The 27,947-nt window shown below is 36.6% G+C and overlaps 1 pseudogene; it reads left to right on the forward strand.

Moving 5' to 3' along the window:
- Nucleotides 1–4,210: 4,210 nt before the first annotated feature.
- Nucleotides 4,211–27,947, forward strand: part of LOC143671679 (ras-related protein R-Ras2 pseudogene) — a 32,689-nt pseudogene continuing 8,952 nt past the window's right edge.

Raw genomic sequence — 27,947 nt, forward strand, 5'->3', positions numbered from 1 at the left:
CTTGTAGACATTGTAGGTGCAGTTCCAGACCACAGCAATAAGCTGAATATCACAATAAAGCAAGTCAAACAATTTTTTTTTATTTTTCAGTGCATATAAAAGTAATGTTTATACAATACTATAGTCTATTAAGTCTGCAACAGCATTGTTTCTTAGAAAAACTATGAACAAACCAAAAAATTTCTAACAATTATCTGAGACTTCAGCAAGATGTAATCTTTTTGCTAGTGGAAGGGTTTCCCTCAAAATTGAAGGCTGTTAAATGATCAGGTGGTGAAATGACTCCTTGACCCATGGGCTGAAGAATGGATATTGTATTATTAGCAGGTGAGAAAACAACATTAATATCATTGTGTATCTCCATCAGAGCTCTTGGGTGAACAGTTGCTTTGTCAATGAGCAGTAATATTTTGAAAGGAATTTTTTTCCTGAAAATTAGGTCTCAACAGTGGGCTGAAAATATTCAATAAACCAAGTTATGTTTTGTCATCCACTTATGGAACATAGGCAGAGTCAATTAAGCATAGTTCTTAAGGACTCTAGGATTTTCAGAATGGTAAATGAGTATTGTCATCAACTGAAAGCCATCATCTGCATTAGCCCCTAGCAAGAGAGTCAGCCACCCTTTGAAACTTTGAAGCCAGGCATTGACTTTCCTCTTAGCTATCAAAGTCCCAGATGGCATCTTCTTCCAATAGAAGGCTTTTTCTTCTTCTACATTGAAAATCACTTGTTTTGTTTTGCGTGCGCATCTTCATCAGTGTTCTTAGCTAGATCTGAATAACTTGGTGTAGCTTCTACATCAGCACTTGCTACTTTACCTAGCACTTCTATGGTATGGAGTTGGTGTCTTTCCTTAAATCTCATGAACCAGTCTCTGCTAGCTTCAAACTTTTCTTCTGCAGCTTCCTTGCTTCTCATAGTCTTCATAGAATTGAAGAGAGTTGGGACCTACCTTGAACTGTATTAGGCTTTGGGTTAAGAAAATGTTTTGGCTGGTATGATCTTCTATCCAGACCACTAACACTTTATCCATATCAGCAATAAGGCTATTTTGCCTCCTTATAACTCATGTGTTCACCAGAGGAGCAATTTTAATTTCCTTCAAGAACTTAATCATCTCTAGCTTTTGTCTTAAAGTGAGAGACATGTGACTCTTCCTTTCACTTGAACATTTAGAGCCCATTGTAGAGTTCCTAACTACCTAATTTAAATATTGGTGTGTCTCAGGGAATAGGGAGTCCCAAGAGAGGGAGAGAGGCAAGGGAATGGCTAATTGGTGGAGCAGTCATTACACACATGACATTTATCGATTAAGTTTGCTGTTTAGATGGGTATAATTCATGAATCTCAAATGATTACAAAAGTAACATAAAAAATATCACTTACTACAGATCACCATAACAGATATTATAATAATGAAAAAGTTTGAAGTATTGCGAGAATTACCAAGTATGACACAGAGACATGAAATAAGCACATGCTGTTGAAAAATTGCACCAATGGACTTGCTTGACACAGGATTGCCACAATTGTCCAATTTGTGAAAAATGCAATATTCCCCAAAACTGACATAGAAAGAGAGAAAAAGAGGTCCAGATTTGGAACCTCTGGGTTTAGCAGGGCCTCTGTAATGGATTTGTATTGATATTGATCAAAAATAGGTGCAGTTTTATAATGTATGTACATGTTTCTCAGTTGCTTTTTTGAGGTACGCTGGTGACCCTTCACCCAAGGCTTCTTTTATTTCATGGAAAGAAACCATACTTTCCTTAAAAGTCTAGTATTCTGGAACTGGCTACCTGCACTCTTCAGTGCTCCTTGGCACTTATGTCATTTTCACTTTTGAGTTTAGAGAAGAGATAATAATAAGGTTCTAAGAGAAAGGAAAAATATCAGCTCTTGCATTTTGTTGTTTGTCAGTTGTGTTTGAATCATCCCTATTGCATTCAATTTGCGGTTTATTCCCATGGACTTCTCTAAGCTGCTTATCCAATTTAAGACTGTATAATTCTAGTTAAAATTATACGGAAATGTAATTAACTAACTATAAGTAAAAAGCAATCTGTAACACCATATTGAGAGCAGACAAAAGAGTAAAGTTTGTAAAGCTCTCATTCTTTCTTCAGGATACCTTGACTTCCACAAAGAGACAACATGAAGGTATCTGTATTACAGTAGACTAGTGCCAGTTAAAATATTAAATATAAACAAAGATGTTTTTCTTTAAATAAAAATATATATTTCTAAGAAATATACTTTATTTATAATGTAAATAATTTCTTGCATACAACCCTTGTGCTAATGAAAAAAGTGCCACTGATCCAACAAAGCCCTAAGCCCCACAAAAGCAAATGTGTACTGCAAGATTTATCAAGGCAGCAGTGTTGATTCCTGAAGAAGCTGCTGAGGTGTTTTGGACATGCCAGAAAAAAAAGGGGTGGGTGACAAATTGTCAGTCCTCAGTTAAATCATGAGTCCAGGCTTTCCCATATTCATTATAAAATGAAGTTAGTTTCCCTTGGGCAAATAGGAAAATAATGTGTTATAGTAAAAAGAAGAAATTACCTTAAGCTAGGGATCCTTGGTTGAACTTCCTGTAAGCAAAAGATTTCGTACGATGAAATTAGGAGAAAAAATTCTATGTGTTTTAGTTTGCTAATGCTGCCAGAATGCAACACACCAGAGGTGGATTGGCGTTTTGTTTCAATTTAAATATTTATTTATTTATTTATTTATACAAAAGGATGTTATTACATGAATATGCTATGGTTCCTGTGAAGATTCAGACACAGCTCTGAATATGACCATCTATCAATGGCACCTATTGTTTTTCCTTGCTCTCCACTTCTTGTGAATACCAGATCTACCTTTATCTTCTGGTCCGTCAGTGACCATATGTGCTTACCTGTTTGTCCTCAGCTGAGGCTTGATATAGTCTACTCAGGGACCTTTAACCCTTACAGTAATGATACAATTAAGTTGCAAGGGGGAAATTATGAGAAAGCAGTGAGTCAGAACTGAAAAAATCACATAGACCACAGGGATCTGTTTTAGTTTCTTAGGCTTCTGAAGCAAATACCATAAAACATTTTGACGTAAACAATGAGAATGTATTAGCTTATTTTTTAAAATCAATATAATGGATTTATTGAAAGGGAAACTGTTTGAACAGGGAGGTCTCAAATCAGAGTAAGACTCTCAAAATAGCAATTTACATTATCTTATAAAAGCAATTGGGGATTGCCAAGGGGCACATTAAATTAACTCATTGACATTTAAGTTCCATATTAGAAGGAAACCAGCCCATCTCTAATTGTTGCTTAAACTGAGTATATTATATTTTTAGAAGTCTGACTTTATTTATTTACTTATTTATTATTTTAACATTTTTAAATTGTGAAACATAATATACATTCAAAAAAGAAATAAATATCTGAGTACATTTTAATAAGTAGTTATAGAACAGCTTCTAAAGTTTGGTATGGGTTACAGTACAAGATTTTTCATTTTTTCTTCTAGATGCTCCAACACACTAGAGACCAGAAGAAATATCAATTTAATGATTCAGCAGTCATTCTCATTTGTTAAATCCTCTCTTCTCTGCTATACTCCTCCTTCTCTTTTTTTCTTTGTTTTAAAAAATAACATATACAAAAAAGCAATAGATTTAAAAGAACATCACAACAGTTAGTTGTAGAACAGACCTCAGAGTTTGGCATAGGTTACAATTCCACAATTTTAGGTTTTTATTTCTAGCTGCTCTCAGATACTGGGGACTAAAAGAAATATCAGTGCACCAATTCAGCACTTATACTCACTTATTAAAGCCTGTCTTCTCTGTATAACTCCACAATCACCTTTGATCTTTCTCCCACTCTTTATGGGTATTTGGGCTATGCCTGTTCTAACATTTTTATGTTGGAAGGGGCTGTTGATAATATGGGATCGGGGGATGGAACTAGTTGATGTTCTGGAAAGTCAGGCTCCTCTGCATTTCAGGAATTATCTGGTCCAGGGACCCATCTGGACATTATAGGTTTCTGGAAAGTTACTGTGGTGCATGAAACCTTTGTAGAATCTTATATAATGCCCTAGGTATTCTTTAGGATTGGGAAGAATGTTTTTGGCTGGGGTTTGGCAAGCTATGATAGGTAGCATAAGAGTGACCTCCAGAGTAGCCTCTCAACTCTATTTGAACTTTCTCACGATGACGTTGCTGAACCCAATTTGCCAGGACCAGGCTCATCCCTGGGAATCATTTCCCAAACCACCAAGAAGACTTTCATCCCTGTATGTCACATCCCACTTAGGTGGGAAGGCAATGGTTTCATTTGCGGAGTTGGGCTTAGAGAGAGAGGTTACATTTGAGCAAGAGAAGAGGTCTTCTAGTGGTGACTCTTAGGCATACCTACATGTAGACTAAGTTTTTCTGCTACAAACAGAAGCTTAACAACAGCAAGCCTCAAGATCAAGGGCTTGGCCTATCGAAATGTGTGTCTTAATGTTTGACACAGTATCCAGTGTTTCCCTGGTGCTAAAATTTAATTGTTCCATATTTTTTCTCCCATTCCTCAAGGGACTTAGCCAATAATTTTTGATTATCTGTTTAATATACTCTGGGATATGTCCAGGCATTACATTATACTATACAGGATTAAAGGTCTTCATTTTTATTCTGGGCTCCCTGTGTTTGGATTGTTTAAATGATGAGTTGTTGTCTAACTCGACATGTTGAGTTAGATTCTGTGCCACAAAAAATTTAGGTTCTGGACAAAATAAACCGTTCTTCCTTCGGTCTCAAAGAGTAGGTGAAGTTCTCAAATACAGGCAATGTCTTCCTTATCCCTGTATTCTGAATTACCTTAATCCCAACCTGATAAGCCTTGTCTTATCTCTAAATATCAGTTTATACATTTAGAAAACAGCTTCTCAAAATCCAGAAATAACAATTACCACTCTGGACTAAACATGACTGCTATAAGAGTTTATAATCTAGGCCCCAGTCTTCCTATAAGTATTTTCTAAATGAGATCATACAATATTTGCTCTTTTGTTTCAGGCTTATTTTGCTTCACCAAATGTCCCATAAGTTCATTCACATCATTGCATGCCTCATAACTTTCTGGGTTTTTTTTTGTAGCAACACAATGTCCAGTCATATGTATACGCCATCATTCACCAATCTACTTTTCAGTCAGTGCATCTTTCAGCCACCTCCATCTACTGGGTTTCCTGTATACTATCCAAAGTCAATAGTCCATCAACACTCTCAATTTTAGATAATTTCATTGTTCCCAAGAGAAAGATAACCAATAAACACAACCTGACCAAATAGAAAATCCAAACTTTTGTTCCTCCCCCCCACTATATACCCCTGGTATTGTTGACGTACTATTGATGTTTTCCTGTTAAACATAGTCCAGCATCTTTCCCCCTATATCCAGAAATTAAACTCTTTTTGTACAAGGTCATACCTTTGCAGTAGTTCATGCAAGAACTTATTTATATTTGTAATGTTAATCAGTGGGACATATGAGTCTACACAACCCCTTCCAATCATGTTCATCTTTAATATGGTAATATTATTTATAGACCCACTAGTGAACCACCTTCACTTCTACCTATTCCCTTACATTTAAGTTCAACCACATTAACTAACCATTCCCTTATCTCTAGCTTCCGGTTATCTCTAGGTCCCCTATATTATGTATTGTAAGCCTCTGATTTTACCTTTACCATGGTTATAAAAGTGGAATCATACAATATCATTCCTATTGCATCTGGTTTATTTCACTCAGCATTATGTCCTCAAGACTCATCCCTCTTGTCATGTGCTTCAAGATGTCATTTTTTCTTACTGCTGCATAATACCCCATAGTACGTATATACAACATTTCATTAATCCACTGGTCTGTTGATGAGTACTTGGGTTCTTTCTATCTTTTGGTGATTGCGAATAGTGCTGAATGAACATTAGTGTGCAAATCTCTGTTTAGGTCATTGCTTTCAGCTCTTCTAGGTATACACTGAGTAGTGGTATTGCCAGGTCATAGAGCAACTCAATATTTAGTTTTCTAAGGAACCGCCAGACTGTCTTCCATAGCAGCTGTACCATTATACATTCATACCAGCAGTGCATAAGTGTCCCAATTTCTCCACATCCTCTCGAACATTTGTAGTTTGCTGTTTAATAGCAGCCATTCTTATAGGTGTGAGGTGGTATGCCATTATAGTCTTGATCTGCATTTGCTTTGTACCTAATAAAATAAATATCTCTTCATGTGCTTTTTAGTCATCTATATTTTCTCTTCAGAAAATGTCTATTCTTATCTTTAGCACACTTTATAATTGGGTTGCTTGTTCTTTTGATGTTGAATTGTACGGTCCCTTTATATATACACGGCCTCAAACCTTTATCCAACGTGTGATTTCCAAATATTTTCTCCCATTGAGTTGGCTGCCTCTTCACCTTTTTGGCAAAGTCTTTTGAGATGCAAAAGCATTGATTTTGAGGAGCTTCCATGTATCTATTTTTTCTATTGTTGCTTGTACTTTGGGTGTAAAGTTTGTGAATCTACCTTCTATTACTAGGTCTCAAAGATGTTTCTCTACATTTTCTTCTAGGAGCTTTATTGTACTGGTTCTTATTTTTAGGTGTTTGATCAACTTTGTGTTAATTTTTGTATAGAGTGTAAGATAAGGGTCCTCTTATTCTTCTGGCTATTGATATCCAATTCTCCTATGCCCATTTATTGAAGTCTATTTTGTCCCAGTTTAGTGGATTTGGGTGCTTTGTCAAAGATCAGTTTATCATAGATTTGAAGGTCTATTTTTGCATTCTCAATTTGACTCCATTTGTCAATACTTCCATCTTTGTGCCAGTACCATGCTATTTTGACCACTGTGGCTTTATAATAAGTTTTAAAAGTAGGACGTGTTAATCTTCCCACTTCGTTCTTCTTTTACAGCATGCTTTTAGCTCTTTGGGGTCTCTGTCCCTTCCAGATAAATTTGGTAACTATCTTTTGCTAGTGAAGTGTTTTGTTACCCAAGTAAGCCCACTTTTTAAATGGTTGCCATATTCAAAAGAAAGAAAATGCAGATACTGTCTTTGATTAGCATTATTACTGACTTCCTGCATAGCCCTTTTGTCTGGATACTTTTTCAATTCATAAGCATTAACTACATGACCTATGAGAATATGCAATCCAGAAACACAGACCCACAATTCAGTTTCATTGGCCTCCCCAATCATCACAGACCAAAAGAACTTGCTGAATGGACAGTGTGGTACCAACATTTCACTCAGTCTCATCTGACCTTGATGATTTCTGGACAGCAGAGTGTGGAGTAAAGACATTGGCATCAGACAGAATGACATTCTTTCCTGTCAATTTCTAGCAATGGTAAAGAACTTAACATTTTGAACCTTATTTTCTTTACTTATTAGGTTTGTATGATAATACTTACTTCATAACACTGTCAAAAGGGAAAAATGACAGGAGCTCAATTAATGGTAATTCCCAGCTCCTTCAACCAGTTTTGTGAGAACTATTCTTTGGTATGCTTGGTTGTGTCTTCTGGGGGTGTTCAGACATCATGTACTTTAATGCAGTACTCATACCACCTCTCCCAGCATAGATTGCACCGAAGCTTCATACTTTATTTGACACCTATTCTACTTCTTTCCAACTCTCAACATTTTCTCCTTGCTTGAATCTTCTTTGCCAGCATTCCAAGGGGTGAGCTATAGGTAGATCTACAAAACAACTGATTAGATCAATGATAAGTAGCTGGCCAAACAGAGTTTTGTGAATTTGGAATTTAGTCTAAAATTTAGTTTCTCTTTAAGTAGAACGAACAGTCGTACATAAATTTTGGAATATCTTGGGATAAGACTTTATGCCTAGTGTCCCAGAAAGAAGAAATAACTCATCAAGAGCTAGGACAAAAAAAATCAACAAAACATAGAGATAGGAGTAGAAAGACAAGATGGCAAGTTTAGTGAACATTCCAATTCCTGGCACTAGTCTCTGCAGCTCAGTTGTGTTCTTGCACTTTTAGATCCATGATTCCCCCAATATCATCATATTCAATCTCCCCATTTAGCTTAAGTTAATGCCAAGGAATTTCAGTTACTTGCAGCATAAAAAACCTTGATGGTGCATATATGTTTATGTTTCATGGCAGGAGTTTGCAAAAGCTGTAGGAATGCAATATACCTAAAATGTAATGGCTTTTAAAAAGGGAATTTATTAAGTTGCAAGTTTATAGTTCTAAGGCCCTGAAAATGTCCAAACTAAGGCATCCAGGGGAAGATACCTTGATTCAAGAAAGGCCGATGGGTACAGAACACCTCTGTCAGCTGGAAAAGCACATGGTGACATCTGCTGGCTTTTGCTTCTCATTTCATAAAGCATCCCTGGGGGTGTTTTCCTCATGCATCTCCAAAGATCTCTGGTGGTGTGGGCTCTGTCAGTTCTAAAACTTATTAAAAATTTTTCGCTCTTAAAGGGCTCTGGTAAGTGACCCCACCTTGAATGGGTAGAGATGCATCTCCATGGAAACCATCTAATCAAAAGTTACCACGCACAATTGGATGGGTCACATCTCCATGGCAATAATAAAAAATATCTCACCCAGCAATATTGAATGAGGATTAAAGAACTTGGCTTGTCTGGGGTACACAACAGATTCAAACTGGCACAGCACAGATGCAAACCAAGTCTCTACATTTTCTTTTTAGAGGGCCCTGAACCTAAAATAGGGTTTAATTTAAGATATACTAATTAGTATTTACATTAACAATATTTTTCATGTTAAGCAGTCATTGCCTGCTCCCCTCCCCCCGAATTCTAAACATCAAATACTTTATCTCAAAGTTAAATATTTTGCTTGAATTATCAGATTCAGGTTTGTAATTTGTAGTTTTGCCCTTTTAGCCACAGGCACTTGAAACCTATTTATTCATGTTTCAATTTGTCAGCTTATTTCCCTTGACTAATAGAAATAATATTGCTTTTTTAGGTAGGAATGCTAGTATATTCACAATTTTGAGACTCAGTATTCTCAAAACCTTTTTCCAAATGCAGTTTCTTTGCTTTGAATTCTGGCTTGAATACAGTAATGGCAATGCTTAAAACAGTGCAATCCATGGTTTCTATGCTTGAACCACCCTTTAAGAAAAATGCTGACAATATATTATCTCAAATACCTGGCTTCAAAACAGAAGCCATTGGACCAAAAGGGAGTGTTGAGAAAAGTCTACTTTCTTAATATCATCCCTCTACCTTATTCCCACCCTCAAGTAGAGTTACAAAAATAAGGAAAACAAAGAACACTAATATTTTAAGTATATAATAAATGACAAATTGTGTATTTGCTATTTGCTTTTGCAAAGAAACAGATAATACTTCATAACTGCATTATCAGAGACCTAATATCAGATTGCTATTACAGACCCCATTTGATTTTTTTGGCTTTTGATCTTTACCATTTATCAGCTTGACTCTGACAATTTTGTATCCTACTGTATAGATTTCAATTGCCCACAGACCTATAAAATTGCAGTGTTATTAGGCAGCAAGTGATACTATTTCCTTTTGATGGCCAACAGAGGAGAGGAAACAAAAAATAAAACAATAATCCTCTGTAGGAAGGAATGGGCCTTAGACTGCACATATACAGATACTTTCCCAACCCTGGCAAATTTGGTTTGGGGATCAAAACTCCTCTTCTTTTCTGGAATATCATAACAAATCTCTAAGTGTCTCATGGAGAAATTTGTTTTTTATCTCAATTAAAAATGACCAAAGTTCACTTTATTTTCATAGAATGTTCACAATTTCTAAAGCAAAGTTTTGTTTCTCAAGATAATCATGAAACTTTCTTCCTTAATTTAAATTATATTCAATCATTTGTTGAGCAACTATTCTATTATCAGATATAGGGGTGTGGTAGTTAGATTCAGTTGTCAACTTGGCCAGGTGAAGGCACCTAGTTCTGTTGCTGTGGACATGAGCCAATGGTACGTGAACCTCATCTGTTGTTCATTACATCTGCAGTCGGCTAGGAGGTGTGCCTGCTGCAATGAATGATGTTTGATTTAATTGGTTGGTGCTTAAATGAGAGAGCACAACGGAGCAGAGCCCAAGCAGCTCAGCATACCTCATCTCAGTACTGGCAGCTCAGCCCAAGCCTTTAGAGATGCAGGGAGGAAATCACCCTGGGGAAAGTTGTTGGAACCCAGAGGCCTGGAGAGAAGGCCAGCAGAGACTACCCTGAGTGTTCCCACGTAAGAAAGAACCTCAGATGAAAGTTAGCTGCGTTTCCTCTGAAGAACTAATGAAATAAATCTCCTTTTATTAAAAGCCAGTCCGTCTCTGGTGTGTTGCATTCCAGCAGCTAGCACACTAGAACAAGGGGTTAGATAGATAGTATTTGTGTCTTCATCTTCAAAGAGTTGACAATTTAATAGAGATGTAGGGAAGGAGTAGAGGAACAGAAATGGGAGTGTGTTAGGGATATAATTATATAATTAGCCTGTTAGGAAATAGGTGTAGAGGATGAGGACAAGACATGCAGTAGGATTTAAAGAAAATCGCAAAAGGAATGGCAGATCGAGAGGTTAGCAGAAATGGGGAATTGGAATGGCGTGGAATGTATTTGGAATAGCAAGTAAGTCTATCTAGTTAGTGTTTAAGGTATGAAAAGGAGACAGAGCTGTCTAATGGTGGACTTACCCAGCAGCACACGAGGATGGATTAGAGAGAATACAGTATTATATACTGTGTGTAACATGCTACATGCATTGCCCCATATCACAAACTTTGGTTCACAGGAAACCATAGTTGTAGTCTCTTGGAAGATCAATGTAGTCAACAATTCTTAGAGGTGCCCCCATGGTATTTTTCCACTCAGACAACTTTCTAAGAGAGATGATGAATTGCCTCAAGGAATCAGTCACCTATGTTTGTATGAAACACAACAATTAGGTTCCCCAAATGCAGCAACAGTTAAAACAAGTATTTCTTAGTTATGTATAAAGAAGAGGACCTAGCTTGATCAACATTGTATTTCCCCTGGGATTCAAATATGTTTGGGCACTTCTGGAGGATTGGTGAGGGAGGCCCCTGTGTCTATTTGCAGGATGTACTGAGTAATCTGCAGAGAAAGAAAAGCCATTTTGAATGAAGAGGATGTTGAGCCCACAGAGTTTTAATTGCTCATTCCTTAATCATCAAAGAATGAAAGAGATTTCTCAGTTAGTCTATTCTCCATTCTTATGACTGAGCTTTATATACTTTCAAAGGCTAAATTCCAAGACAATGGGACTGCGTTTAAAACCAGAAAATCTGTTTAACTTAGATCTGTATAATGTGTTCCAGTGCAAGGTTGAATTGGTGTGGGAGATTGTGACTCAGGGCGTGCACAGAAAGCTTTATCTATAGGGTGGCTACTTTCAATAAGACAGAGGAAAGAATAGGAATCAAATGGTCTCTGTGATAATGTGATGGAACAAATTACAAAACCATGTGTAGCTAAAGGATGTTTTCAAACAGCCTCAGAACATGTAACCTGTGTTTCTCAAGTTAACATAATTAAACCATTACCACATGCCAAGATTTTTTCAGACTGGAGTCTATGTGCTTCAGCAGTCCAGAGATGTATTCTTGAGTCTGCAACTTCTTTACAAGAAATTTTTATTTTATGTTTTTCTGTTTCTATAATAATCTATAAGAATAATGCAATCACAGTCTGCATCATTTGGATGAATATTCTGGAACATGAGCTCTGTCATACAATTTTATTAACTATACTGATATTTTAATAATGGGCTAATAAAAAAGGGGGGAGTAGATTGCATATACAAGGAATGCAATTGAAACAGGTGAAAGTCAAATTATTACAGCATACACAGTTTAAATGAAAATGTCACACTAGTTTAAATGAACAAGAGTAGTAAAAATTTGAGTTGCTATAAGACACAAGGTGGTAAAGACATGTTGAATTCTAAAAAATCTACAGAGTAACAGTCATCATTACCATGTTCATATTGTGAGGGGTAATTTAGCGCATGATGAAATATTTATCGTGAGTTTGAATTTCATTGGCTTTGTGAATTTGCATTTATTTCATTTGTAAATATGTTTCAGTTTTATAGATATATAAGAGCTATAGGGATGAGCAGTCTATGCTTAGTTTAATGATTGTGCACTTTTAATTAGCCATTAAAATGAAATATCACTTGGAGACTGTGGAAAAATTTTTATATATTGTTCAGGTTTGGCAAAACAGAAACATAATTTGAAACTATTGGTGTGCCATTCTGTAAAATATATTTAAACATTTCAGAATCTCCTGGGGCAAGGTAAGTTCTTGACATCACTAAATCCAGAGTAAGACCAGCCAAACTTTATGTCACCTAATTCTGCAGTTATAATTAAGAAAGAACTTTGAGATATGAGTGTATAATGCCAAATATATTTTTGATGAGGAGATTCTAAAGAATTCCCATCAGACCAATTTCAATGATTCTTAGACTCCTTGAATCCTATTCAGTTGTAACAAATATCTATGTGTGAAACCCTGTTATTGATATGTCAAAAACAGGAGGTAGACATTTTATTGTTTTTTATGTAAGAAAAATGAGGAACAGAGGGATTAAGATATCCAAGGGTCAGATGGTAAAAGGTATGGCTGACAATTATAAGATTTCTAAACCCAAGTCTACTGATATTTCTGCTCATCACACTAGGTCCCTCTGATCATATACCTCCTTCTATCCAAAAATTCACTTAAAATAGAATAGAAAAATTGAACTTTGCCTGAACTCCCTCTGATCATATACCACCTTCTATCCAAAAATTCACTTAGAATAAAACAGAAAATTTGAACTTTATGTAAAAGACCTAAAGCTAAGAATATGATCTCTCCTTTAATTAGACATCACTGACCTACCACAGGACCTGAGCACTGAGCCTTTGTAGTCTCTAATACAGGTTCACATTTATGCTGCAATTTTTCTCTCCTTTCACAATTAATAGCACAGACTTCTAATACTACAAATGACATTTAAAGTAATTCCCTTCTGACTTTAAGCAGTCAGCATTATATGAGAGTATTTCAGTTGCCACAAAGAAAGTTGTATCAATAGAGCCTCAGGGATATTATGAATCAAAGTTAAAAGTATTTTCTCACATCTATCACCCTTACCCTTTTAAAAAGTGGGCTTACTTGGGTAGCAAAACACCGCACTTTTACAAGATAGGAACAGAAGTTCATAAATATGTGAAAATAAGTTTTAGACAATACTGGCTATTTTTCTACCTTTTTTCTTGATTGAAATAATTAATATAAGAATTTAAACTGATATGACAGATTTAATTGGAAACTGCAACAAAAATTTTGCCCAAAATATTTAAGCTGTCAACATTTATAAAATAAACGGTTGCAATAAAATTTAATTTGAAGGAAAAAAAACAAATATTTTCTTTTTAAATTTTATTAGTATGTTTTTTAACCTCTGCTTCACTTGATTTGCATTTAAGGTCTTTGGGCAGGTGCCAGTAACAGCTGATGCTGTCATGGGATTTATCACATGCCCAGGTTGCAGGCAGCTAGAAAGTGAAACTGTCCAAGGCCTGCAATGAATTATGTAACTGCAGGGGCCACACCTGGGACAAATAGCTGAGGAGACATCATCGTCAACATGGTAATATAAGACATTCACTAAAAAAATGCTCCTAGAATGCCAGTGAAAAGAAGGACAACTCTCACTTGTTCAGCTCTCTAGAAGAAGATATAGGATGGAGAAAGACTCCGTAAATGCTGAATCAAAGAAAGAGAAAAATATCAGGTAGGAAACTTCTGTCCAGACCAGCTGGTCTTCTTCCCAAACCTTTCCTCAGTTGCATGCAGATTAGGAAGTGCTCAGAAGAAGGGGCTGGAATTCCTACACCTCCCACCAGGGACACAGAGTATAAAACCACTGACAGTAGTGAGTTAGGTGCCCACGTATATTCAGACACAGGGACATAATTCCACAGAGATCCAGGGCAAAACTCAAGCTACTGAGGAGTGCTGAATACAAAAGAGCCCCCAGGAAGAACTTCCAAAATGGAGGATTAATGAGGGAGTGGGAGAAACGAATTATTTCCCCTCCCCGAAACAGCAAGTAGCTAGACAGAAACTGTCTGAATGTACACTGTTTGGGTATTAGAGAACAGGGAAGGTTGTTGCAGTATGAAGAATCTGAGAAAATATAAGCACAGGCTGTAACTCTCTCTGCAGGTTCTGGTGCTCATACCTGACCCTTGAGAAAAGCAGTAGCAGGCAGTCTGATCTTTGCCTGGGAGATAGTGTGTGGGCCAGGATGACTGCAGGAGTTCTCCACCCCAAGTACAAACTGAGACAGAACCCAACACTGAGCCAAATAGTGGCCATCAAAGTGAAAACACAGGATCCCCAGTTTCAGTACCTTCTGGTCAGCTGCCTAAAGATGCCATTGTTTCAACTACTTCAGAAGTGGAATTGGTAGCTAAAGCACACCATCTTCTGGGCAGGCCATAAAGTTCAGGGAGAAAAGGGCTTTAGGTAGTCTTTCTTGATCCTATCCTAGGGTCCATTGAATTTGGTCTGTGCTCCCCTGCATGGGTAACCAGCTCCATACTGACTAGGAAATACTGTCAACACAACTGTCAAAGAAGAACCTTAATATAAACCCAAGAAACAATAAAATTCTACACAAGAGAGAGAAACCAACTGTCATGGTCAGGTTCATGTGTCAACTTGCCCAAGTGGTGGTACCTGTTTGTCTGGTTGGGCAAGTGCTGGCCTGTCTGTTGCAATGAGAACATTTCATAGAATTAGATCATGATCACATCAGCTGCATCCACAGCTGATTCCATTTGTAATCAGCCAAAGGGGAGTGTCTTCTGCAATGAATGATGCTCAGTCTAATCACGGGAAGCCTTTTAAGGAGAATTCAGAAGAGATAGGCTCTCTTCCTGCTTCGGCCGGCGAGCCTCTCCTGTGGAGTTCATCCAGACCCTCCATTGGAATCGTCAGCTTCACAGCCTGCCCTGCGGATTTTGGACTCTGCGTTCCTGCGGTCATGTGAGACACTTTTATAAATTTTATATTTGTGAGTGTTCCCTGTTGATTCTGTTTCTCCAGAGAACCATAACTAATACATCTTCCTTCAGAATAAACCCATCAAGATAATAAGATGACCATATATCAGCAAAAATTACAGAGTATATTAAAATTCAGGAAAATATGGCTCAGTCAAAGGAGCAAATTGAAAAATTGGAGGAGATGGAATTTGGAACAACTAATCAGAGATGTTGAAACAAATCTAAAAAATTCAAGATGGCTAAAGAGATAAAGGGTATTAAGAAGACACTGGGTGGGCATACAGAAGAATTTGAAAGAATACATAGAAAAATAACAGATCTTGCAGAAATGAACGACACCATAGATGGAATTGAAAATATACTGGAGACACACAACAGCAAATTTGAAGAGGCAGAAGAAAGGATCAGTGAGCTAAAAGACAGAGCAACTGAATTCAAAATTACAATAATAAATATCTATCCACTGGATCAAGATACCCAAAGTACATAAGGCAAACATCGGCAAAACTGAAGGATGTAATAGACATCTCTACAATAACAGTGGTAGATTTCAACATTCCACTCTTTTTGATAGATAGAACATCTAAAGAGAGGACTAATAAAGAATCAGAGAACTTAAATAATGTGATAAATGAACTAGATCTAAGAGACCTGTATAGAACATATCACCCCAAAACAATAGGATATAGTTACTTCTCAAGTATGTACAGAATATTCCACTGGATAGACCATATGCTGGGACAAGAAAACAAATCTTAATAAATTAAAAAAAGCTGGAAATTATACAAAGCACTTTCTCAGATCAAAATAGAATAAAACTGGACATCAATACCAGCCAGAGAACTGGAAAATTCATAAATGTATGGAGGTTAAACACACTCAAACAATCAGTAGGTCAAATAATATTGCAACAGAAATCAGTAAATATCATGAGATGGATGAAAACAAATAAAGAACATATCAAAACTTATGGGGGTCCACTTCAAGGAAGAAGGCTGAGTACAGTAGCTCAAGATTAGCCATGCTCCACAGAAAAGTTAGAAAAAGGACAGGAGGGTGACTGACGCAGTGGTTTGGGAGTGCAGCTGACTGGAGAGAGCCTTCTGCACCTCATCAGGCACCCTGATTGCAGAGGCCAAGGAACTGAGAGGGTGAAAGCTGGAGTCTGATGAGGAGATGTAGAGCATGCAGTAGTACACAAATGGGAGCCAGGGACTAAGAAGCAAACCGAGCTGCATTCCTTGGGTGCACTACTCTCACCAGTGCAGCCCCATGACTGGTGACTGATCCCTCACCCATACGGACCCGAACCCAATTACCTGCTCCCACTCCCCATGCTCCAGACACCCCCACCCCACCAACTCCCAGTGCATGTACCTGCTCCACATCCTCACCCCAAGTGCAGCCCATCCCATTCCTCTTGCATCCCTCCCAAGCACTACTTCCCTCTCCCTGTTCCCTGCAGGCTGTTGCCAGCTCATAAAGGCTGTAAGCACTAGCCTCCATACCCAGGCTACCCCTGACTCCCTGCCCATAGTGTCATGCAGCCTCCCCCCTCCCCCCAAGCTCTGTGCGTCAGTTTATGGCACTCCTAGGCCCACTCATGTGCATGGGTCCCCAGTCATGTCATTCAGCTCTGGGAACCACACTTTACAGCAGTCCTAGAACTGCACATGTGCATGGCAATCAGTCACACTTTCCAGCTCTGAGAAAGTGCTCACCTGCACAGCCTGGTCACATTTGCCCCCAATCCACGAAGGCATAATGCTGACCTGCTGCCCCAGCTGCATGCAGGCACACAAAGGACCCTATGCACACCAGATTTATGCCCCCCAGACTGGTGCACCTGCTTAGCTACATCTTCCCTGGCTGCTGGACGCCAATGTTCACAAGCATCAGTGTAACCTCCCCAATCTTCACCGATACCTGACCTGAAACAAATCACCGCACTGAGTTCTCCACCCTATACCCTGCTCCCTGCTGTACAACCATTCCACAAATACAAGGCCCTAAACTACTGAAATAAATCAACTCCCAAAGTAAATAAATCAAGATATTTACATGCCATGAATACAGCAAAAAATCACTAAGCATAGCAAAATGCAGGCAGATATAGTTCTGCATAACGACCAAATTAAAACACCAGAGGAGACACAGATATTGGAATGACTAATCAAAGATGTTCATACAACTATACTTAATAAAGTAAGTGGTATAGCAAATGGCATAAAAGAGATCAAGAAGTCAGTAGAATAGCATAATGAGGAATTTGAAAGAATAAATAGAAAAATGGCAAATATCGTTGAGATTAAAGACTCTGTTGACCAAATAAAGAGCATACTAGAGGCACACAGCACCAGATTTGAAGAGACAGAAGAAAGAATAAGTGATATAGAGGACAGGAAAACTGACTTTGAAGACTCAAAACAGCACATGGCAAAAAAGATGGAAAAAATTCAATTGGAACTCAAGGAAATGATACACAAACAAACAAACAAAAAACACACAAATATAAGAATCACTGGTGTCCCAGAAGGAGAAGAGAGAAGTAAAAGGCTAGGAAGAGTAGTTGAGGACATAATAGGGGAAAACTTCCCAATCCGCATAAAGGACATAAATACACAAATCAAAGAATCCCAATGAACTCCAAACAGAATAAATCCAAATAGGCCTCCCCCAAGACACATAATAATCAGTCTGTCAACTGTTGAAGAGAAGAAGAAAACCCTGAAAGCAGCAAGAGAAAAACATTCTACTACATACAAGGGAAACCAAATAAGACTAAGTTCAGACTACTCAACTAGCACACTGGAGGTGAGATAGTGGTGGTATGATATAGTCAAGATCCTGAAAGAGAAAAACTTGCAGCCAAGAATTCTGTTCCCAACCAAACTGTCCTTCAAAATTGAAGGAGAGATTGAAGTTTTCACAGACAAAGAAGTCCTGAAAGAATTTGTCAACAAGAGACTGGCCCTACAAGAAATACTAAAAGAAGTTCTGCCAGCTGAAAAAAAAAAAAGACAGAAGAGGGAGGTCTGGAGGAGGGCACAGAGTTGAAGAGTACCACTAAGTGTAATTTAAAGAATACAAAGAGAAAGAGGGAAAAGAATGTATAGATTGGACAAATAAAATAAAAAAGATAAGATGGTGGAATCAAGAAATGCCTCTCTGGTAATAACTTTGAATGTTAATGGACTAAACTTACCAAGTAAAAGATACACATTGACAGTATAGGTTAAGAAACATAATCCAGCTATATGCTGCTGACAAGAGTCATCTTAGACATAAGGATTCAAATAGATTGAAAGTGAAAGGATGGAAAAAGGTTTTCCACGCAAGGTGCAACCAAAAGAAAGCAGGAGTAGCTACACTAATAACAAACAAAGTAGACTTTAAATATAAAAACATCATAAGAGACAAAGAAGTACATTATATACTAATTAAGGGGTCAATTCACCAAGAAGATAGAACAATCATAAATTTTTATGTTCCCAATGAAAGAGCTCCAAAGTACTTGAGATAAACATTGGCAAAACTGAAGGGAGTGATAGACGTTTCAACAATAATAGTAGAAGATGTCAATAGAACAACCAGACAGAAGATCAACAAGGAAACAAAGAGGTTAAATAACTTGATAAATGAATTAGACATAACAAACATATATAGGTCATTGCACCCCAAAGCACAAGGATATACATTCTTTTCTAGTGCTCATGGAACATTCTTTAAGATAGATCATATGCTGGGGCACAAAACAGGTCTTTATAAATTTAAAAACATTGAAATTATTCAAAGCACTTTCTCTGATCACAATGGGATGAAGCTGGATATCAATAATCACCCAAAATGAGAACATTCTCAAATAAATGGAGATTAAATAATACACTCTTAAACAACCAGTGGGTCAAAGAAGAAATCACTAGTGAAATCAACAGCTATCTAGAGATGAAAGAAAATGAGAATACAAATTATCAGAACTTATGTGATATGGCAAAGGCTGTGCTGAGAGGGAAATATATTTCCATAAATGCCTATATTAAAAAACAGGAAAGAGCAAAAATTGAGGACTTAACAGCACACATGGAGGAACTCCAGAAAGAACTGAACACTAACCCCAAAGCAAGAGAGATAAAAAATATTAAAGCACACAATAAATAAATAGAACAAAAGAACAATGGAAAGAATCAATAAAAACAAAGTTGGTTCTTTGAGAAAATCAATAAAATTAATGGGCAGCCAACAAGACTAGCAAAGAAAAAAAGATAGAGGATGCAAATAAACAAAATCAGAAATGAGAAAGGGTGCATTAGCACAGACCCTGGAGAAATAAAATAAATTATAAGAGGATACTATGAACAACTATATGCCAACAAAATAGACAACTTAGATGAAATGGACAAATTTCTGGAGACACACAAAGGAGCTACACTGACTCAAGAAGAAAAAGAAGATCTCAACAAACCAATCACAAGTAAAGACAGTCAATCAGTCATCAAAAATCTTCATACAAAGAAAATCCCAGGGCTAAATGGCTTCACAGGGGGAATTTTATCAAACATTCCAAAAAGAACTGACCCCAATTCTGCTCAAACTTTTCCAAAAAATTGAGGAAAAAGAAATTATACCTAACTCATTTTATGAAACTACTACCATTTTAACAACAAAACCAGGTAAAGATGCTATAAGAAAGGAAAACTACATTCTCCTGAATGAAAAATTTCATTCTCCCAAATGAAAATAGATACAAAAATTCTCAATAAAATTTTAGCAAATCAAATCCAACAACACATTAAAAGAATGATACATCATGAGCAAGTGGGGTTTGCACCAGGGATGCAAGGATGGTTCAATGCAAGAAAATCAATTAATGTAATATAACACATCAACAAATTGAAAGGAAGAAATAACATGATCATCTCAATTGATACTGAAAAAGCATTTGACAAAATTCAACATCTTTTTCTAATAAAAACACTTAAAAAGATAAGAATCACAGGTAACTACCACAATATGATAAAGGGAATATATGAAAAACCAATAGCCAGCATCATACTCAATTGAGAGAGACTGAAAGCTTTCCCGCTAAGATCAAGAATGAAACAAGGATGCCCACTGTCACCACTGTTATTCAATATTGTGCTAGAAGTTCTAGCTATAGCAATCAGGCAGGACAAAGAAATAAAAAGCAACCAAATTGGAAATGAAGAAGTAAAACTTTCATTATTTGCAGATGATATGATACTATACTTGGAGTAACCTGAGAAATCTACAGCGAAGTTACCTGAGCTAATAAAGAAATTCAGCAAGGTGACAGGATATAAAATTAATGTACAAAAATCAGTAACATTTCTATACACAAGCAATGACCAAGCTGAGGAGTCATTTAAGGGAAAAATCCTATTCAAAATAGCAATTAAAAGATTCAAATACTCAGGAATGAACTTAACTAAGGACGTAAAGGACTTGTACACAGAAAAATGCATAACACTGCTAGAAAAAATCAAAGGTGATCTAAATAGGTGGAAAGATATTCCCTGCTCATGGATACAAAGACTAAATATAGTTAAATGTCAATTCTCCCCAAATTGATCTACAGATTCAACACAGTGCCAATCAAAATTCCAACAAGCTACTTTGAAGATTTAGAAAAGCTAATTACCAAATTCATCTGTAAGGGAAAGAGACCCTGAATAGCTGAAAGCATCCTAAAAAAGAAGAACAAAGTGAGAGGCTTAACACTCCCTCACTTTAAAACCTATTATAAAGCCACAGTGGTCAAAACAGCATGGCACTGTCACAAAAATAGAAGCATTGACCAATGGAATCTAATTGACAGTGCAGAAATAGACCACCAAATCTCTGGTCAACTGATTTTTAACAAGGCCCCCAAGTCCTCTGAACTGGGATAAAATAGTCTTTTCAATAATTGTACATGGAAAAACTGGACATCAATAGCCAAAAGAATGAAAGAGGACCCCTAAGTTACACCCCACACAAAAATTAATTCAAAGTGGATCAAACACCTAAATATAAGAACCAGCACCATAAAGCTTCTAGAAGAAAATATAGGGAAACATCTTCAAGACTTAGTAATAGGAGGTAGCTTCCTAAACTTTACACCCAAAGCACAAGCAGCAATAAAAAAAAAGGTAAATGGGAACTCCTCAAAATCAAATGCTTCTGCACCTCAAAAGACTTAATCAAAAAGGTGAAGAGGCAGCCAACTCAATGTGAGAAAATATTTGGAAATTACATATCAGACAAAGGTTTGGTTTCCTGTATATATAAAAAATCATACAAATCAATAAGAAAAGAATGAACAACCCATTTATAAAATGGGCTAAAGATATGAATAGGCATTTTTTTGAAGAGCAAGTACAGATGACTCAAAAGCACATGAGGAGATGCTCATTTTCATTGGCTATAAGTGAAATGCAGATCAAGACTACAATGAAATGCCACCTCACATCTATAAGAATGGTTGCTATTAAGCAAACAAGAAACTATAAATGTTGGAGAGGATGTGGAGAAACTGAGACACTTGTGCATTGTTGGTAGGGATGTATAATGGTGCAGTCACTATGGAAGACTGGCAGTTCTTTAGGAAACTAAATATCAAGTTGCCCTATGACCCAGAAAGAGCACTATTTGGTATATACACAGAAGAGCTGAAATCAGTGACACACACAGACATTTGCACACCGATGTTCATGGCAGCATTATTCACAATCACCAAAAGATGGAAATGAACCAAATGCCCATCAATAGATGAGTGGATCAACAAAATGTGGTATATGCATATGATGGAATATTTGGCAACAGAAAGACAAAATGATGTCCTGAAGCACATGACAAGATGGATGAACCTTGAGAACATAAGACCCAAAAGGATAGATACTGTATGATTTCAGTTTTATGACCAGCATAAAGGTATAATCAGAGGTTTATAATACAGAATATAGGGAACTTAGAGATACAAAGAAGCTAGAGATGAGTGAACCATTAGCAAATAATGTTAAACTCCAATGTAAGGAAATAGATAGGAGTAAAGTTGGTTCTCTAATGGGTCTATAAGTAATATTACCATATTGAAGATGAACAAGATTGAAAGGGGGTATGCAGACCTCTCTGTCCCACTGATTAACACTAGAAACATGAATTAGTTCTGGCAAGAACTACTTCAAAGATAAGATTCTTGTATAAAGAGTGTTTAAGTCCAGAGTACAGGGGAAAATCTGCTATTGCATTCTATGAGCTATGTTCAAAAGGAAACCATCAGTACCACCACAGCAACAGCAGAGGTAAATAATGGAGTGAGGGAGAAGAGTTAAGGGGAGGTTTAGATTTCCTATTTGGAAAGGGTTTGTTTATTGGTTTTCTTTCTCTTGGGAAAAATGAAATTTTCTAAGATTGAGAATGTTGATGGACTGTGGACTTTTGGCCCTCTACATGATGCCCAATGAATGCAGTTGGCTGAAGGATGCACTGATTGAAAAGTAGATTGGCGAACGATGGTGTATACTTATGAATGAAGGTTGTGCTGCTACAAAAAGGAACAAAATTGTGAGGCATGCAATGATGCGAATGAACATGTGGAACATTTAGTGAGACAAAATAAGTGAGAAACAAAAGAACAAGAATGGTATAGTCACCTTTAGAAAATGCTTATAAGAAAATGTGGGCCTAGGTTGTAAGCTTTTAGAGAAGACACATTAAGTCTGGAGTTGTGATTATTATTTGTAAGCTTTTAGAGAAGGCACATTAAGTCTGGAGTGGTGATTATTATTTCTGGATTTTGAGAGGCTTATATATATATATATATATATATATCCTGATATTTAAAGATAAGAATGAAGCTGAACAGGTTGGAGTTAAAGTAATTCTGAATGTAGGTATAAGGAAGATAGTGTCTTTATCTTAGAACCACACATGCTCTTTGAAACCATTGGAGGAAAGTTTTATTTGGTCTGAAACTGAAATTTTTCATAGTGCATAATCTAATTCAACCTATCTGTATAGCTCATTTAAACAGCTGAAACACAGGGAGCACAGAATAAGAAAGGGGTCCTATAATCCTGTACAGATTACTGTAATGCCTGGATACATCCTAGAGTATATTAAGCAGATAATCAAACAGTATCAGCAAAGTTCGCTGAGGGATGGGAGAAAGAAAATGGAACTATTAAACCTTACCATCAAGGAATCCTCTGATATGGTGTCAAACTTTAGGAATATCCAAATCAATAGGCCATGCCCTGGATCATGAGGCTTACTCTTGTGAAGCTCAGGTAGGTAGTGGAGAAGCTTAGAATACCTACAGGCATACCTAAGAGTTATTTCTGGAGGACCTCTTTTGTTGCTCAGATGCGGCCTCAGTCTCTCTAAACCCAACTCTGTAAATGAAATGATTGCCTTCCCCACTACATGGGACATAACATCCAGGGGTGAAAGTCTCCCTGGCAATGTGGCAGATGACTCCCAGGGATGAATACAGACCTGGTACCATCCGATCAACAATTCCATCTTGACCAAAAGGGGAAAATGAACTGTAATTAATATCAGTGGCAGAGAGAGATTAAATAGAGTTGAGAAACTACTATAGAGGTTGCTCTTACACAAGCTTCAATTAGACCTTGCTACCTATCATAACCAGCCAACCCCCAACAAGGACCACTGTAGCCAATCCTAAAGAACACCTAGAGCAATATATAAGATTCCACAAGGTTTTCATGCACTAGAGTAACTTTCCAGAAACTTACAACCTCCAGATGTGTCCCTGGACCAGATAAATCCTGAAACCTAGCCCAGCCTCTCCAGAACATGAGATAGTTTCATCTTCCCACCCCATATTAGTGACAGACCCTTCCAATACGAAATAATAATTGCCATAGCCCAACACCCCTAAAAAGAGGGAGGGGAAGATCAAAGGTAATGGTGGAGTTACACAGAGAAAAGAGGATTTAATAAATGAATATGAATACTGAATCATTAAATTGGTATCTCTTTTAGTCTCCAGTATTTTAGAGCAACTAGAAGTAAAAACCTAAAATTCTGAAATTGTAACCCATGTCAAACTCTGCAATATGTTCCACAGCTAATTGTGGTGCTGTGCTTTGAAATTTATAGCTTTTATGTATATATGTTATTTTTCATAAATAAAGAAAGAAAAAAGTCAATTGTGATGATTAGAAATATTTAAGACATATAGCCTCCTATATTCTGGAGCAACTAGAAGGAAAAATTTGAGGAGATTGTATGGTAGCCCATGACAAACTCTGGTATCTGTCCTGCAACTACTTGCTGAAGAGTGCTTTGAAAACTATTGCCTTTTTATTTCTTTCCTTTGTATATATGTTATACTATACAATAAAAATGTTAAAAACAACAACAACAAAGGGCTTTAGGTTCCTCAATAAGTTAGAAATAGAATTATCATATGACTCATATTACCTGGCAATCCCACTACTAGTATACCCAAAGGAACTGAAAACCAGGACTCAAACAGACATTTACACACCAGTGCTCATAGCAGCATTATTCACGATTGCCACAAGACGGAAGCATACAAAGTGTCAATAAACTGATGAATGGATAAATAAAATGTGGAATATGCATAAAAAAACGTATGGGATTCAGTAACAGCTCTGTTGAGAAGAAAATTTACAGCCCTAAATGCCTACATTAAGAAGGAAGAAAGAGATAAAATTTGACATAACTGAACACCTGGGGAAGCTATAGAAAGAACAACAAACTAATCACAAGGCAAATAGAAGGAAAGAAAAAGAAGGATTAGAGTGCAAATAAATGAAACTGATAACAACAACAAGAAAAACAGTAGAGAAAACAATAAAACCAAAAGTTGATTCTTTAAGAAGATCAATAAAATTAGCAAACTCTTAGGTAGACTGCTGAGACAAAAAGAGAGAAGATTCAAATAAAATCAGAAACGAAAAGGGGATCTTTATCAAAGATCTTGTAGAAAGAGAAAAGATCATAGGAGGATACTATGAGCAACAATACACCAACAAATTAACAACTTAGATGAAATGGATAATTCCTTAGAAACACAAAAACAACCTACAGTGACTCAAGGATAGCAGACCTCAACAAACCAATCACAAGTAAAGTGATTGAATCTATCATAAAAAACCTTCCAATAAAGAGAAGTGTAAGAAGAGATGGCTTCACAGGTGGATTTTATCAATACTTCCAAGAAGAATTACTGAAAATCCTGCTCAAACTCTTCCAAAATATTAAAGAGGTGACAATATCTAACTCCTTCTATGAGACCAATATCACCCCAATACCAAAGTCTGATAAAGTTACTAGAGGCAAAGAAAAAAAGTATAGGCTGAGAAAGCATTGGATAAAATCCAACATCTTTTCCTGATAAAACACTTCAAAAGTTAGGTATCAAAGGGACCTGTTCTTAATATCATAATGGGCATATATGAAAAACCGATAGCCAGCATGATGATTAATGGTGATAAATTGAAAGCATTTTCTCTGAGATTGGGGATGAGACAAGGATGCCCATTGTCACCACTATTATTCAGCACTGCATTAGAAGTACTAGCTGGAACAATTAAACAAGAGAAAGAAATGAAAGGCATCCAAATAGGAAAGGAAGAAGTAAAATTTCATTATTTGCAGATGACACAATCCTATACTTAGAAAACCCTGAGGAAATCTACAGGAAAACTACTTGAGTTAATAAACAAATTCTGCAAAGTGGCAGGATACAAGATTAATGTACAAAATCAGTAATGTTTCTCCACAAGCAGTGACCTATCTGATGTGACAACTAAAAAAATAAATTCCATTCAGAATAGTGACCAGAAGAATTAGGTATCTAGGAATAAGCCTAACCAGGGATGTCAAGGACTTATAAACTAAAAAATTTTAAAAAAAGCTAAATGAACTAAAAAATGGCTTAAATAGATGGAAAGATATTCCATGCTCATGGATAGGAAGGTAGAATATCATCAAGATGTCAATTCTACCCAACCTGATCTACAGATTCAATGCAACACCAATAAAAATCCCAAGAACCTACTTTAAAGACTTAGAAAAACTGGTTATCAAATTTATATGGAAGGGGAAAAGACCCTTCCATATAAACAGCTAAAAGATATCCTGAAAAAGAAGAGTTAACTGGGAGGTCTATCAATTTCTGACTTGGAATCTTACTATAAAGCCACAGTGGTAAAAACAGCATGGTACTGGCACAGAGATAAAAGGACTGACCAGTGGAATAGAATCAAGAATGCAGAGATTGACCACCAAATTTGTGGACACTTGATCTTCGATAAGGTCTGCAAATCCACTGAATTGGAATGGAATAGTCTTTTCAATAAATGGGCATGGGAGAACTGAATATCGGTAATCAAAAGAATGAAAGAGGACCCCTACCTTACACCCTACACAAAAATTAATTCAAAATGGATCAAAGACCTAAATGTGAGAGCCAGTACTATAAAACTTCTAGAAAAAGAAGTGTGGGAAAACATCTTCAAGATCTAGTATTATGAGGTAGCTTATTAAACTTTACATGTAAAACACAAGCTGTGAAACAAACAAACAAAAATAGACAAATGGGAACTCCTTAAGATCAAGAGCTTCTGCACCTCAAAGGACTTTGTTAAAAAGTTGAAGAGTTTTTTTCTCACTCAATGTGAGAAAATATTTGGAAACCACATATCGGATAAAGGCTTGATATCCTGTGACCATAAAGAAATTATACAGCTCAACAACAAATGAGCAAACAAACCAATTATAAAATGGGCAGAGGAAATGAATAGGCACTTTTCTGAAGAGCAAATACAGATGGCTAAAAAAGCATATGAAGAGCTGCTTGTCTTCACTGGCTATAAGGGAAATGCAAATTAAGATGACAATGAGATATTACCTCATACCTATAAGAATGGTCACTATTAAACAAACAGGAAACTATAAATGCTGTCAAGGATGCAGAGAAATTGGAACACTTATTCACTATTGGTGGAAATGCATAATAGTTCAGCCACTGTGGAAGTCAGTTTGGTGATTCATCAGAAAAATAAATATTGAATTTCCCCATGACCTAGCAATACCAGTACTCAGTATATACCCAGAAGAGTTGAGGGCAGTGATACAAACAGATGTTTTCACACTGATGTTCATAGCAGCACTATTCACAATTTCCAAGAGATGGAAACAATCCAGGTGCCCATCAACAGACAAGTGGATAAACAATATGTGGTATATACATACAATGGAGTATTATTCAACATTTAGATAAAATGATGTTCCAAAACATGTGACAATGTGGATTTACCTTGAGGACATAATGCTGAGTGAAATAAGTCAGATACAAAAGGACAGATACTATATGATTCTGTTATTATGTCTCTGATAAAGCCACCAGTGTTTTGGAGCAGCTAGAAGGAAAACTCTGAGATCAGGGAAAGATTGCCCATGACAAACTCTGCTACCTGTTCTGTAGCTTCTTGTTGAAGTGTGCTTTGAAAATTATCACTTTTTTCTTTCTATTGTTTGTATATACATGCTATATTTTACATAAAAAACAGTAAAAAAAAAAAAAAACTACAGGCAGTTATAGTAGTATTAAATAAAATAAATTCCTGAAATCTAAAATTTGAAAATATTTAGTAACATAGCTCACTACTATGTAAAGTTGATATTTGTAATAACTTTTACTTCATATTTTGAGAAGGCACACAGTTTTGATAGTTAATCAAATGGTATTTAAGACAGTGTTTAATATTTAGAATTTAAGAAACTCTGATATCTCTATCTATAGATTGT

Source organism: Tamandua tetradactyla, chromosome X (genome assembly GCF_023851605.1).
Source record: "Tamandua tetradactyla isolate mTamTet1 chromosome X, mTamTet1.pri, whole genome shotgun sequence".
In the NCBI taxonomy this organism is placed as follows: Eukaryota; Metazoa; Chordata; class Mammalia; order Pilosa; family Myrmecophagidae; genus Tamandua; species Tamandua tetradactyla.